Source organism: Pezoporus wallicus, unplaced genomic scaffold, assembly GCF_028554395.1.
Source record: "Pezoporus wallicus isolate ANWC-B61680 ecotype Strahan unplaced genomic scaffold, APGP_CSIRO_Pwel_v1 contig_2908, whole genome shotgun sequence".
Classification (NCBI taxonomy): Eukaryota; Metazoa; Chordata; class Aves; order Psittaciformes; family Psittacidae; genus Pezoporus; species Pezoporus wallicus.
The window spans coordinates 2355724-2370975 of record NW_026642179.1 but is presented as its reverse complement, the minus strand read 5'-3'; the positions used below and the strand labels follow the sequence as shown (position 1 = coordinate 2370975).

At 39.4% G+C, this 15252-nt stretch overlaps 1 protein-coding gene across 4 annotated transcripts in view; it reads right to left on the bottom strand.

Annotated features, from left to right (window-relative positions):
* Positions 1-15252, bottom strand: part of EPS8 (epidermal growth factor receptor pathway substrate 8) — a 136493-nt gene that overhangs the window by 97905 nt on the left and 23336 nt on the right. For 3 of the 4 annotated variants that reach the window (XM_057427905.1, XM_057427911.1, XM_057427906.1), the window contains exon 2: positions 3753-3890. The gene's annotated coding sequence lies outside the window, so the exon portion shown is untranslated. Of the gene's footprint in view, positions 1-3251; positions 3277-3752; positions 3891-15252 lie in introns of those variants that run through there. The other variant, XM_057427907.1, reaches the window with a different exon arrangement.

Sequence of the window (15252 nt, the reverse complement as noted above, 5' to 3'; positions counted from 1 at the left end):
TTTTCTGTCACTGGATGTCATTTACTGATTTGATTTTCAGCAGCCAGCATGCAGAGAACAGCCGTACTTATATATTAAACGTAAAATTCTTCTATAGGCCCAGTTAAAAGGGCAGAGAACGCACTGATACACAGTTCCTTCTTGCCACGTGGCTGAGCAAATGCCATACTCTTACACATACCCACATACCTTCCTTGTAGGTTCCCCTATCTAATAGCTGCTGTAAAATAAACACCCCACCTAAACTCAAGAAATAGCCCAACCTGTTTAACTACCACTTCTCCCTCCTTCTCCCCTCATCACTCTTTTTCTTCACATCCTCTTTCACTCTGTGGGAGCTTAATGATATTAGATACAGTAAGACAATAAAATAACTGTAAACTCAGCACAAACAAAAAGCAGAATGTCTCTTCTCTCCCCAAATCTGGAAAAAGCAAACCCCAGTGCTTCCCCAAGTGATGGGAAGACAGAGATTATGACCATTTCTAAACCTTTTCAACTACAAGTCAGAAGGAAAAACCACTATCTGTAATGACAAGCTGTCAACACTCGTCGAGCATCGTGGCTCTCATTTGTGACACTGATCCTTTGCCTGCAGAGCAGGGCACATGGGCATCAACAGCCACACTGCATGCAATGACAAAACTCAAAAGCCCACATCTTCCTATTTCTTCAAAAGCAAATCCCCCACCTGAGCAGCCAGGTCTTGATGCGAGAATGCCCTCCCTATCTTCAGGATTTAAAAGATAGGGTAAACATATGTTCTGAAATACAGGATTAAAGGTTCCTAGGAATTTCATTTTGTAAACAGAAAACACAGGTGACCGGAGCAGATAACACAAAGCCTCAAAAGTTACTTTCATTTACAATCGACAAGAAGGTAAATTTTTCTGTAAGGAAACCACAAGAAATACCCACCTAGCTTCAGTGATTCCACAGATCTAAGCAAAATGTATGCCAACAGAAGAGTGGTTTGATTTATACCAACTACATAGACTAACGTTATTCTTAAGTTTCAAAATAATCATTGATAGCTGACCATTAACCATTTGCAGGCTTATGATGGCCTTCAATTTCTGTCAGTGTGCTTCAGCATCCCAGCAACACAAACCAACAGCTGGGGCAGGAGGTTCATTTACCCCATTCTGCAATATTTGTAGTAGCCAATCACTTTGGTTTAATACTGCTCTGACACCAAAAGACGCCTATAGTTAAGAAAAAATCAGAAATGAAAAAAAGCAAAACAGAGATAAAATTCAGGTTACAGATAAAAATTTAAACTGCACTTTCAAAAGAGCACACTGCACTTGCAGCTAGCAAGAGGCAATAAAGTGGGATTGAAAGCAAAGTGCTAAATGCTATCTAACCCCATGAGCAGGACACTCTTCATGAACACTGAACTTGAAGCTCTGTGCTCTATTAATACAGTGCTCTCAGAAACAGAAAAAACCAAACCTTCATTTGAGCTCACACATATTAAGTACAGCCATAGGCAAAGCCATCAAACTGGATGTACTCATAGCACAAGGTGATGTATGTCATGGTGTAATCAGTACTTGATGTGATAAGCAGGCATTGGATGACTCAATCTTTATTTGTGCAGCTAATTTTCAATGCACCTCCCTGATGATCCTGGGTTTTGAAGGAAGTCTTTTCACTTGGAAATGCTTTCCCACCCACACTACAGGGCGGCAAAGGTTTTTACCTTTTCCTCCATGCTGGCATTCAAGCTTGCTGTCAGACTGGGATCACAGATATGAGAGCAGCTAGTCTTAAATTTGGGAACTCCCTGACCAAGACACAGACATGCTTCCACTGTAAGAGAATAATCTTTATCTACATTAAATTATTAGGCTTATAGAAAATCTGTGGACTCTTAACTTCTCACAACTGAAAACTTAGTGGAAAAAAAAAAAGTGCACCTACCCAAGTGGTAACGATTTTAAATAAGAAACATTGCTCTGGTTACTCCTTTGCTTTCGCTATTTCTGTACACTAAGAAAATAAATTGCAACAATTTTAAAACCTTTCTTCTCCAAAGTTGCTGGAGTTAGCACTAAAGTTGATACACAATTTAAGCACTGGGGTTTCAGAGTTCTTGAGCAGTGTAAAGGAATTGCATCTACCTTCAGTGGTTCCCAAGATAGCAGCTGGTATGCCTGAACTGAAGCAGGAAAAGCGGCAGTAATGAGAATGAGGGGAACTTAAGGACAGGTACCTTCCAACTTACAAAAAACCCATGGATACTTGACAATAGCACCAAATTTGTTTTTCCAAACTTTCCGTTAATTAAAACCTCTTGGTTTAGCTTGGTTTAATACACTCTGGACCTTGAAATAATGTTCCTTGCTCTGCCTTTGCCTCCTCCAGCATAAAGCCAGACTTACCCTCATAATTTTTAGGCCCAAGTAATTTTCCAACTCTGCTGACGTAAAACTCAGTACGGCACTGATCTCTAGGCATTTGTCCAAATATTCCAATGAGCACTCTTAACAACGTGGTAAGAACCCGAAAGAGTCAGACCGGAGCCCAGGAAGTGTAGTGCCCATTCCACACCCATCCCTACAGGGGACTTCTTCTACCTTCTTAAGAAGATAAAGTGGTTTTGCTTGAAGCACCAAACTTCAACTCTGATATTCACAGGAAAATTCAGTATGTGATGCTGAGCTGTATCTATGCTTTAATGGGAGTCTATCCATGTACAGATAGGCCACTTCACGCAGATTTCACAAAGATGTTTAAATGATTAACAACAGCTAAGAGCACATATGTTGCTTTTAACAACGAACGTGTGCTTTCCAGACCAGGCTACAGCTCATCAATAATTCCTTGGTGCAACACTCCCAGGAAGACAGCAGTCAGGCCAGCATGACAGAGACTTAAATAAAGCAGGGTGTTACAAGGTGCAAGGCAGCACTCCACACATTTGCTGTCAAAGAATCACAGCGTTTCAGCTGCTGGAAGAAGCAGATTGCCATTGTTCTAACAAAGAAAAAAAAAAAAAACCCTCACAGATGGAAGAAACTGACTGGAAACCACCTTCAAAATAAGAAAAAAAAAAAAATCGATAACTATTATCTTTTGCAGAGAGGGTATGTCTGGTATTTAACTGAAGACAGGACCATGCTTCAGAGGTCAAAACAAGCACACTCTTTACAAAGCATCTTCAAGAGGAAGCTGGGGATGAAGTTTGTGCACAGCCACCGAGAGATTTAAACAGGAAGGAAAAAAGAAGAAAACCATGCACTTACATAACAGGCTTTGGGGAGTTTCATTTTCTATTCAGCTGGAAAGGGAGTGAACAAGCATGCGTGCACTAACACACACATTTTTAATCATCCTCATGCTGAGAGCAGCCAGTCACTACTTCTGTTATCAGAGCCCCACAGCTTGTATTTCCAGGCTATGAAGCACTAAGTCAAAGGTTATAAAACCTCCTCTGATTAAAAAATCATGGCTGATATTGTCTAGTACAACACACCAATTGCTACGGATTTGAAGTTTGGTCTCACCAGGAAGTTACTCATTCAGAAGAGGGAGGGGAAAAAATAATCCATAAATATACAAACAAATAGCAAGGATTTCCTAAGATTAGCTGGTAACCTGGACTGCTCTCATTTTTAATAAGCTTGTCAGTTACCCTATGGGAAAAACAAGCAAGGCAGGCGAACCTTTACATCCAGAAATATACAGTTTGCGACAAGGTGCCAGTTGTTACAGAGAGAGAGAACCTGCACTTATGTGCAACTCACCAGTAACTGCTTGTGCGAATGCCACGTGCCTGGGATTAAAACCCTGGGTAGATGCTGTCCCTGCCACTGCTTGATTCAGATCAAATGGCTGGCATCTCTCCAGTCACTCAGAAGGCAGTTGCCCAACAGGACAAATCACTGAAAAAAAATAAACAGGTTCAGCTTTGTATAATGTGCAGTGGAATTACAATCGGTTAGACTTGCTAAGCGCTGACTTCTTAAAATGAGATTTCCCTTATTGTATGAGAGCGAGAAGTACGTTTCTGATTCGAGCCCATCTCCTACTGTCCAACATGAACTTTCTAAATACCAGTAATACAAAACAAGAACTCCTCTAACAAGGTAACAAGAATCTCATAGTCAGCATACCTGGACAACCTCCACCCTAAACCCTGCTTTCAAGCACAGGCTTCAGGGTTGGGTGAGGAGGTTACAAAACCATGGACCTGACAGGACCACCAGAACTTAGAAGGCTGCAAACCCAAAGGGAATGAGAGTGTTAACACATTCGAAACACATTTTGCAAAAGCTTGGTCACGCATAAGGATGGACGTATTGGTGAGAGTGAAGCCCCTTCCTCACCTCACTGGGGCTGGAGCCCATGGGGTTCTTGGGGAGAAGGATGAAGGAAAGGAAGAGTAAGGTGAAAACCAAGAGGAGAGGCAGAGGAATGAGACAGCAAATGCTGTCATTTTTAGATTTATTTACTTATTTATTTACTGGTCACAGCTAAAGTAATCTCGATTTTCCCATTTTCTCCTCAATTTTTTTGCCACCTCTCAATTTTGAATCTGACAATATTAAGAGTTCAGACAAGCTTAGTCCTTTTCTACTTCATTTCTTTAGTTATACCCAACAATTTGTTCTAACCTGGATGAACCTACAAGTCACTCTCAGCTTCCTAGCTGCACCATCCAAGGTCCTGACCAGTCCTTCAAATTTTGCCAAACCTGCCCTGTTTACAACTGCATTTTTTCATGAGTTACTCTTTAGGACATCACTTTGACATTAATCCAATTCAGTGACTTTTACAAGAGATTCCATTCCCCCTCCCTCACAGGGCCAGCCCTGCAGTGATGTTTTCCATTTTATGAGAAGTCCAGTAAAAAATAATTAAAAAGTACAGATTGATTTGATATAGCAACAGAACTAGGAAGAAGCAATACCAAGTCAATCAGTAACAGGGCAAGTTGTAATAGGTCAATTCAGTCAAACTGAATTGATCCAGTAGTTGCATATTAGAAGGTAGCATATTGAGCTAATTTACATACTGAACCTTATCAAGTTGCTTACTAATATAACCAAATTATAGAGGTGGTTTATCTGTTAATCACATAGTTCTGTCCAAAAAAAAAAAAAAAAAAAAAAGAAAAAAAAAGTATTTTAAGGAGAGATAGGCAATTATTAATGGTTTGCTGATCAGGAAACCCATGTTGAAGAAAGGACAATACATAGGCGCAACACTGTAAGGTACCATGAGCTGCCTTCCATCCATACCTCATTTCCCAGCCACAAGGCCCAGCCTTTCCCAGCTCACGGGCCTTAGGCAAGACCCTCTACCTCTCCATGCTCATTTTCTCCCTTGGAAACATAGATAAAGGTTACAGTGTTCTTAATAAAGTAAGAGTGCAAACGATGAGGAGCACTCTAACAGCCAGGTATAGTTAGCAGCCCATCCAGTGCTTGCCAGTCCTCTTGGGCACTGTGAGAAGGTTGCCACTGATTTCAGAGGAACCAAGGTCAACCACTGAAAAAGCAACAGAACAAAAAAGCCTTCAGGAGTAATCACAGTGAGACCTTTTTGTGTAAGTCTCTCTCTTAAAAGGGCAAGGGGGCAGACACAGTTACCTGAGGATATACCAAAGTGGAAAAAGTTAACACTAAGTAAGGCAGGGTCTTCCACAAAGCTCTGAGACAAGAACAGGCTTGGCTTCATACATATTGGCTTCCTATATATTGGCTTCATACATATGTATAAACACATACATATGTATACGTATGTACATTAAAAAAGTGGACAGACGACACCTCTTTTCTTTCCTAATAGTAATTTGTGATCTCAGTATCTTCTCAGCAGTATAGAAGAATTAACTAATTCTGATAAGAAAGTACAAAACACACCAGCATTTCACTGTTTCCAAGCTTCTTATCTCCAAAATTTGCATCAGGTTTGGGGATTCCCATCTGAAAGCCCGTGTGAAACAGAAAAGGAAAAAACAGATTTCACTGCTGAGCCTCAGAGCTCCTCCTCACGAATGTGATTTTACTGTCTGCAGCCATGGACATGAACACGGTTAATGAATAATGACTGTGCAAACAAAATATCAGACAATGACAGGAGGGGGAGGGAAGGATGAAATAACTGTGTGGGTGGCTTGCATTGGATTTGGCATCAATTACAAAAATTTATGCCCTTTTAATTGTAGGAAAAAGGCTTTGCTAGAAAGATAAGACAGGACAATAAAACACTTTAGTCTCCGGATTTAAATGTATGGAAATGGAAAGTTTCAAGGTTAGGGTTTTCATTATGTTTTCTTTCTGTAACAAAAAATTTAGCTCTTTCTCAAAAATTACACCTGACTCTGTGCGTAAACCTTCAGCTCGTTTCAAAGCTGCTACAGCAGAGATTTGTTCTGCTTTTATCACTCTCTGGGAATATTACTACAAGTAGGACTGCCTCCTACAAGGTACAAGGTATTTTTCATTTCCCTTCTAGTAAGAGCCCAAGTAAGTAGGAGTTACAGCCACTCGAAGAATCAGTCCAACAACCTATCAACATCACTTAAGATCCTCCCCTGATTGGTTCCATTGAATATATTATCAAAAGAGGGCACTAGAGATTGCTCCCTGTTTCATTCAGGCTGCACAGTGCATGTTTCTTTCCCTGGTCTTATTTGTAATTCCAGCAGCTCATGCCAGATTCTCACATGTGCAAAATGCCTAATATAAGCACGTGAAAAGCATTGTCCTCTGTAATCCTTTAGTAACCCAGAGTAGCTCTATAATATCCTTTAAAAAAATAGTAATAAAATAAAATGGAAAAGGATATCTCTCTACAACACTCACAAACAATTCCTCAGCTACCCAATACAGAAAAACCATTCACAGCTCCGGATGTTTTACTGCCACTCTGTACTTCTACAGCTCTTTTTCTGTAACACCAACAATCACACAACCCATATTTACATGATCATTTCTACAATGAGCTATAACCACTTCTGCATAAGTGCTATTTTATAAACAATGTTTTTACTACCCTAAAATTTATAATCACCATTTCTATTATTCAGTATCTTTCATCAACAGATCTCAAACAGTGTTTAGATTTAATCATATTGCCCAACTACCTCTGCAGATGTGTCTTACAAAGTGAAAGCACAATTATACAAGGCAGAATTTATCCAGGAAATAGGAACTGCGATACTTAATCTTGCCTAAATAACAGAGAGATAATTTAAAGTAAGGTATCTACAAAGTACAGTGTCCATGCCAAGAGACTGTTGGTATTAGTTTTGCAAAGAGGGGACAGAATGTTCTCTTCCAAAGCACCACAAAACAAACTTCCTGAACCAATGTGAGTTTTCTTTTTGCTTGTATTTAATCCAAGTCAGTGAAGCCTGGCCAGATTTACTTAATAAGGAGAAAAAAAAAAAACACTTACAATTAATTTGGCATAGCCTTGTCTTGAAAAAGCACAGTCACACCCTCGAAAGTGAGTGGAACCTGCCACCTGAACAAACCTAGAGCCACTGCTGCTCTGTGAAATCAATAATAATAGCTTGGAATGGGTTTTTTGAAGGGGTTTTTGTCCCCCCTTTTTTTAATGCTACTATCTTGATGCACATCAGCAGGGTTTGAAAATGTGCAGGTAAGAGTTGCAGCATGTTGAGATGGTAAAGAAGCACAGAAAAAAGAACTTGAAGTCATGAAATACCAGTTTAGTTAACATAATGTTTTGCTCCTAAATCAGTCATATTTGTCTTATAGCCAAAAAAGGCAGAAAGTACAAACAAAATCCCAAACAGGGAAGAAAAAAAAAAACAAACCTAAACCAACAAAAAAAGCCAAACCTCATAACCAAATAAACCAAAAACCAACAAAAACCCCATTCAAATGAACTAACAAAAAAACCCAAGCAACTTCAGCTCAGCTTCTATTGCCTTTCAGGAGCTGATGGGTAAATCCGCAGGGAAAAGCATCTTTGCCAGACAAAATGCAGGAAAGCGTTACTGGTTAGGTCAAAAGAGGCAACATATCGGTTAGTGTCATGCTTCTGTAAGCACTGTACAGAAATCATAATGGATTTAAAAAAATTATATACACCCTCTACCCTACATGAGGACACTGAGCCTCCAAAAAAAACACTGATATGTAACTGTACAACAGATCTGTTTATATGTACATCTGTGAAGCTTTCTTGGCTATCAGAAATCCTCATTTCACAAACCATGCGATGCAAAGCTACTTCCAGAACCACTAGAAATAGAGTTTCCACCACAGATGTACCAGAGGCATAGCTGTCATATTTGCCATACAAAAGCCCATCTCTTCTCACAGTGTCATGGTCTAAAATGTTGCATCATTTCACTTGAAACTGGAAGAATGCCAAAACAGATGGAAACCTCCACACAACTTGTATACAAGTCAGATATTTCTTAAGAAGATGATATTCAACAATACCACTTAAAAATGCTGCACTACAATCCCATTGTAGAAGAGTCATCCCAAATAAACCAACAAAATACCCCCCAGAACTGGGAAAGATATTTAAAAACAAACAAAAATCCCCAAAACAAAACAGCCACTGTTCTCATCCTCAACTTCTGGCAGGGTGTACAATGAAATCTCACCTACTTTTATGTTCGTCCTGCTACAATATTTAGGTTTCAAGCTCTGCAAGGATCAGGTTTATTCACTGGAAAACGAATCAGTACCATTTTTATTTTGCAATAGGAAACAAATTATATTAGTCTCAGGTTTTAAAAAAGTTGTTTTCATATATTCAACTTGGATCCAACTTCTAAACCCGAGTGCATAAATGTTACACTGGCAAATATGCATAAACCCTCAGTCTCCCTGCCAGAGGCATATTCTGATAGCATTCCTAAAATTATGCTTTTTTAAATTAAAGTGAGATTATTAACAAAAGAGACTCACATGGTTAAGTTTCTGCCTTTCTTAAGTCAGTTGGTCTTACATTTCAACTGACCCCAGATTTCTCATTAGCACTACAGAATACAAACCTATCTCTTCAGATACATGCATGCAGTAAGCAAACAAAACTGAGAGCAGCATATTATTCAGGAATATTAGATTATGGTCTTCAAGTACCATTACAGACTTTAAGAGGATGCACATAGAGAGTATCGCAGTGGGGAACAGACACATGGATTTTAGCGGCTCAAATTCCCCACCTACCCCCACAACGGGAGATAAGATTGTGAATACCCTTAAAAACTGCATCAACTCTCAGGCCGTTGACAAGGACTGATGTAGCTTAAAAGATGTGTGGGAAGCATCACATATGGTACTGGAAAAAGCAGTAAGAAAAATAATCTGTTTTTCGGAAAGGAGCAGTGGGGCACAAGAAGGGGAAGGTGTTTTTCTATTTGCTCCAAAGGCTGCTCACAACAGAGCTGCTCAGTCCTTGATTCCCAGACTTACCACATCAGGTATGACATGAAGAGCATTTTAATATCCATTCCCAGCTACTACCTTGTGGCAAAAGCACCCATCATCTCCCTGTTCACCATGTAGGTAGTTTGCATTCCCCCTGCACCACCAAAAGACTTAGTTTATTTCATTTTCTTTCATCCTACTATTCCCTTAGAAAGGGAAGTCATTTGCTACAGGTGCTCAGAGCAGCAGACACTAGACTGTGACAAGTACTGTGCTGGTTCTTCTAGCTGACCTTTTTTTTTCTCAATTTTCCTGTTTAACAACAGGAAAAGAACTCCAGATGACATTCCTTGGAAATACAGAAACAAAGAGGATATGCACAGGCTAGGGTAAAACAACATCCATCCTTTGCATATCTCAGCACTAGAGCCTACCAAAACGTCCACTGTCCTCAGCAGCAAAGAAAGTGAACTTTCCCAGCTGATTGCTATCAGGTCCTTCCTCTACTAACCCTCTTGTAAAATGAGAGCTGAAATAATCCAGGCAACTGTCCCACTGTAGCCTGACAAGTCAGGTTCCTCTTATTATTTCAGAAAGGCAAAGCACACCACACAAAATTCCCAGGATTTATATTGAAATATAACAAATAAACATGGCTATAAAATTTTCTGATCTTTCCTTGTGTAATTCCATTATAGCCATTTGTCATGTCAGAGTTCCAGAGAAGTGGAGGAAGAAAGCCAGAAAAAAGGGAATCTCTTTGGAAGAAGGATGAGGAAGCAGCGTGAATGAATAGTCAGTAACTGGAGGGATAAGAAGAAAACTCGTGGTCAGAAGGTGAATAACTGAACATTTGATTGCCTGTTATAAATATAAAACTGTACAGTTATTAATCCTTCCTCAACCTAATCCTCCCTAACTCTGTTATCACGCTGCAAAACTGTGTCATCACGAAAATCTTAAACCACTGATACGCGGATTGACTCCACAATCCATGAGAGTTGTAAAGCAGGTATGCTTTATTCAGCGCTGAGGCGCAGTTGCTCCTCCAAAAGCATGCGCACCCCCCTCTGCCACTCAGTTCATTTATATAACATATAATGATTACTTCAACATGAGATTGCTTCATGCTTAATACATATGCAAAACCTATTCCCGTCTAGTATTATAATTAGTTTTCTGGCATTCGTCCCATTGGTGCACCTGCACAGTGCCTCCTGGTGGTGGTCGTTAGGGGGTCGTGAGGATGAAGGCCTTTAGTTCCTCTTCATCACCACGAGTAACCTCTTGCTTTCATGAAGACTCAATAAGGTTTCAACTCCTATCCAAACCTTAGGTTCGGCACAAGCCGGTTTTATGTATCTTAAAGCAGAAACTTGTCAAGTTTGCAAATTGTGTTACTCTGGCTATCTTTTGTTCCTTTTCTTTCTAAAGATACTATTTGAACATGAATGTCTTAAATGTTAAGCTATGAATCTTATCTACTACAATTCTGCCTAGCAGCTGTAACTCCTACAATTCTGCTTCACCATTCTAGCAACTTTGACTCCTACGGCTCTGCTTCACCAAGCACAGTGACTGCTTAAGCAAGCAGGCACAATGTTGATCCTTTATTTCCCGGTATCACCACGACACCTGTTTATCAAAGAAAGCACAAAAATCACACAGCCTCTTGAAATCACTTCTACAAAGAAAAGCACTAGAGGTTTCCACACCAACGTACCTACAAAATTCCACCACATTACAGCGACTATGGTAATAAATGTTATTTTAAGCACAGCCTGTAGCAATAAATCAGTTTTAGTGCCAATAATTTTCTCTTTGTAGCTAAGAGGCAAGAGGAGATTCCCCATCATGATGCAATCAGAAGTTGCTTCCAAGCTATATCAAAACTTGGATTCATGAACTTTTTATCTCAAGAGAATAGACACAGCCTCTGCAACACCTAAAACTGCTATCAAGCTAATAATTTTTTCCACACTCAGACACATCAAGTTACATTGATTTATACTCAATAACAAAACCAGATACTCTTCATTATTACATGCTATACTTTCCCTGGGAATCACAGGCACAGTATCAACATATCTGGACATCACAATTTTCAGTTCATCTCCACATTTTCTCAAACACCATTTCTTACCTATGCCTTTACATTTATCCCTAATTAGAATTGCTCATCTAGTACACTGGGGTCACAGTATTGCTCATAAGTGATGTTTTCCTGTCTCTTCTGATATTGCCGATCAACATAATAAAAACATCTGCTCAAAGCAACCTGTTATGCAGCTCAGCAGCTAATGACCTTTTTTCTTCTACTCCATCAGTGGTACTGACCACAGTCTTTGAACTCATTACTACTTTCTGTATAACCTCTACTTCATGAATTAACAGTTTATCAGAATTAAATATGTTTCATTCTATAGCATTTCAAGTTAAATCATCCTAAAAATCAATGCAACTACAAAAAAAAAAAAAAAAAAGGGTTTGTAATAGCTGTTATTAGTTTAGTAATGCAGCTGGGAGACAGTAAACCTGTTTTCAGGCCAACTCTCAGGCCTAAAGAAGTAAGTGATGTGTTACTTTGTCCAAAGAAGAAACAGGGACCTAATAGTCTGCTTAGTCTGCAACAAGGACTAGGTGGCAATTTTCTTGGGGCTACTCTATTCCTTCAAAAGAATCTGCAAATCTCCCAATAGAGCATAACTAAAAAAAATAGAGATTCAAACTACAAAACATAATTTTATAGTATTTGTCGCTACCACTTTACTTGTTCTATTGTTAGTTCCCATTGCACTAGTAGACAACCACCAGAAGCAATCCAGACTGGAGCAAGACTCTGGGCAGGACAGAGCTACTCTGAAAGGCATGAATTTTTTGAGACCTTGGGTTAAATAGTCTCTTCAAATCCTACATAAGAACAACAAATATGATGGCTCCTTTGCTGTAAGACAAGGTCCCCTAGCTCCATTTCCTGTAGGTGATGATTGGTACCAATAATTGCCAAGTACCACCATGTTCTACAATGGACAACTACAAAATAAGAGTCCTTAAATTAATTTCTACCTAAATACTCCCAAGTCTGAGCTAGGAATCCACAAAACCTACCACTTATCTCTATAAAAGGTTTCTCTTGTTAATGTTTCTATTATTGAGGCATATTGAAAGGTAATGTTTTCAGTAATGTCCTGCAGTAATGCCCATCTAAAAGTTAAGAGAATACAAAAAGGAAATCCCCGTGTTTAAATACCTTCCAAATATTCTATGCATCTCTCTTCCTGCATTTTATAATTTCAGAACAAGAGTGTTTGTCCTTGAGCTGATCCCAGTTTCTTTCTGACTTTCCTGTATCATCTCATCCATGCTTTTATTTGTCTTACTAATAATAACCTGATCCTGCAATGAGGCACATACACATACAGAAGTCTAATTAACATTCATTTTAGACGTCGAGCAGGATTTATATCACAAACAATAAAACAAGCCTAATCCTGGGCTAACTGATCATACACAAAAACAAACACACAAAAAGCTCAACCTCCCTGCAAACTAAGGAAAAAATTGAAAGCCTCAAACACTGTGCTTACATTTATACTATGTCCTGGCTCTGTACTAACCTATCTGTACACCGCTTGTATTTTCGCACTATTTTTCCCTAGCAATTATCATAAAAATACACTAATCTAAAGCAATACAGCTAGACAAATCCAGAACCACACAGCCAGAATAAGGGCATTAAAGATCTACAGGACCAAAAGGGACTTTTGTGCATCCCATCCAAAGCAAAAGACATGAAACCCAGATGAAAGCCAGCCCATTAAGTTTCTTCTTCGGACAAAATAACACATTGCTTTTTGCATCAGACCTGAGAGTTGGCCTGAAAACAGGTTTGCTGCCTCCCAGCTGCATGATAATACCTAACACTTGGTTGCCAATATCAACAAAGTATTTTAATTGTGTTTGGGTTTGTACACCTCATGGAGTCATGTATTATCACTACCATGCTTAATATACTGAAATATAAAATTCCTCTGAACAAACAACTCCTAATCCAATGTTTCACCATTTTAATCTTACAACTGGGGAATAGGATTCTACTGGGGATAATAGTTAAATAAAAGTATAACACTGCTCTACGCATTTAAAATAATGTTTATCACCTTGTTATTTTATGCAGTCAAAACTACTTTTAGGCTTGCAATTCTGGCTATAAAATTTCACATTCATGGTGCTGAATAAAAAAAAAACCTGGTAAACAAATTCAAGAAAAATGTAGATAAAATAGTGTTTAGGCTGGAAGAGGTTATGCCATATCTTCATATGGAGCAATAAAATCAGGATCAAAATACAAAACTAAAGGTAAGAGGTTGTAATGGAAAACCTGACAACACGGATACCACAAAACACACCTTACACATGTGTATTACCAGGCGTGAAACAAAAGGAGAAAGCTTTTGCTGTTTTCAGAGCACACTTAGTGCAAACCCATGAAGCTCCTATGTACAACACTTTTCTTCCTCACCATCTCTCCCACAGAGCAGAAACCTGGCAGAAACTCTTGGTGCTACTGAAAGCAAGGAAAGTGGTGGGGTGCTCAGCAAGCCTCTCAACTTCTGTTATAGCAAAACACACTAAAGCAAAGAAAGACAAAAATTTGGGTAACTCTCCTGAGAAGTTTCTTTTTTTTAGAATATTATAAAAACCAGAGAAGAGAAACATCCCCTTTTAAGCCTACTCAAGAAAGTAACAGTTACCAGCCTAACTGGAAGCTGACCTTTACCAATTGTTTGCAAGAGACATGATGAGGTGTGAAACTCTAGAACCCTCTTGCAGGATGTCAGGAAACCCACTGCATTATTTACATAGCCCAAGCAGTGTTGTTTGTCTTTAACTTCAAAACAATTTGTGCACCCTTATAAGAGTTTAATAATAAATCCACAGTTTCCCTGTTTGCCAGGATGAAATAAAGACTGCGAAAATAAAGGAAGGATGCACATGGGAAGCACACAGGGAAAAGAGAAACCTTTAGATGCATGAGTACCTCCCATACGAAGACAGGCTGAGAAAGTTAGGGCTGTTTAGCCTGGACAAGAGAAGGCTGCGTGGAGACCTCATAGCAGCCTTCCAGTATCTGAAGGGGGCTTACAAGGATGCTGGAGAGGGACTCTTCATCAGGGACTACAGTGACAGGAAGAGGGGTAACAGGTTCAAACTTCAACAGGGGAAGTTCAGGTTAGATAGAAGGAAGAAGTTCCTTACTGTGAGAGTGGTGAGGCACCAGAACAGGTTACCCAGAGAAGTGGGGAATGCTGCACCCCTGGCGGTGTTCAAGACAGAGCCTTGGTGTTGGACAGAGCCTTGAGTGACATGGTTTAGTGTGAGATATCCCTGCCCATGGCAGGGGGGCTGGAACTTGATGATCTTAAGGTCCTTTCCAGCCCAAACCAGTCTATGATCATACTCTGAAGAAAACAGTTTCATTTCCCAGGAGGCTGAAAACACTCCTGTCAGTGTCATGCCATGCCAAAAAATAAAATCCCAAACATACACCAGCTACTTCAGGTTGCCCACATAGAACACAGACCTATGAAATATATATCAGCGGATTACACCAAGCACACCCTATGCAAAACTTCCTACAAGTTTCTAGGACTTGTTTTAAAGCAAGATGAATGAAGAAATGAGCCAAGGGATGAAGTAAATGACAGCTTGTAATGAGAATGCTTCTACAAGGACGACCAAAGCTAATACTGACTTTCACAGCACTGGAGCATTGAAATCTAATTTAGTTTGAAGAAAAAAGAAATAATAAAATACACTGGTGATGTCTGTTTGTGCACAATTTTCTTATGAGACGTAAAAAGAAGAGCTATAAAAGGAC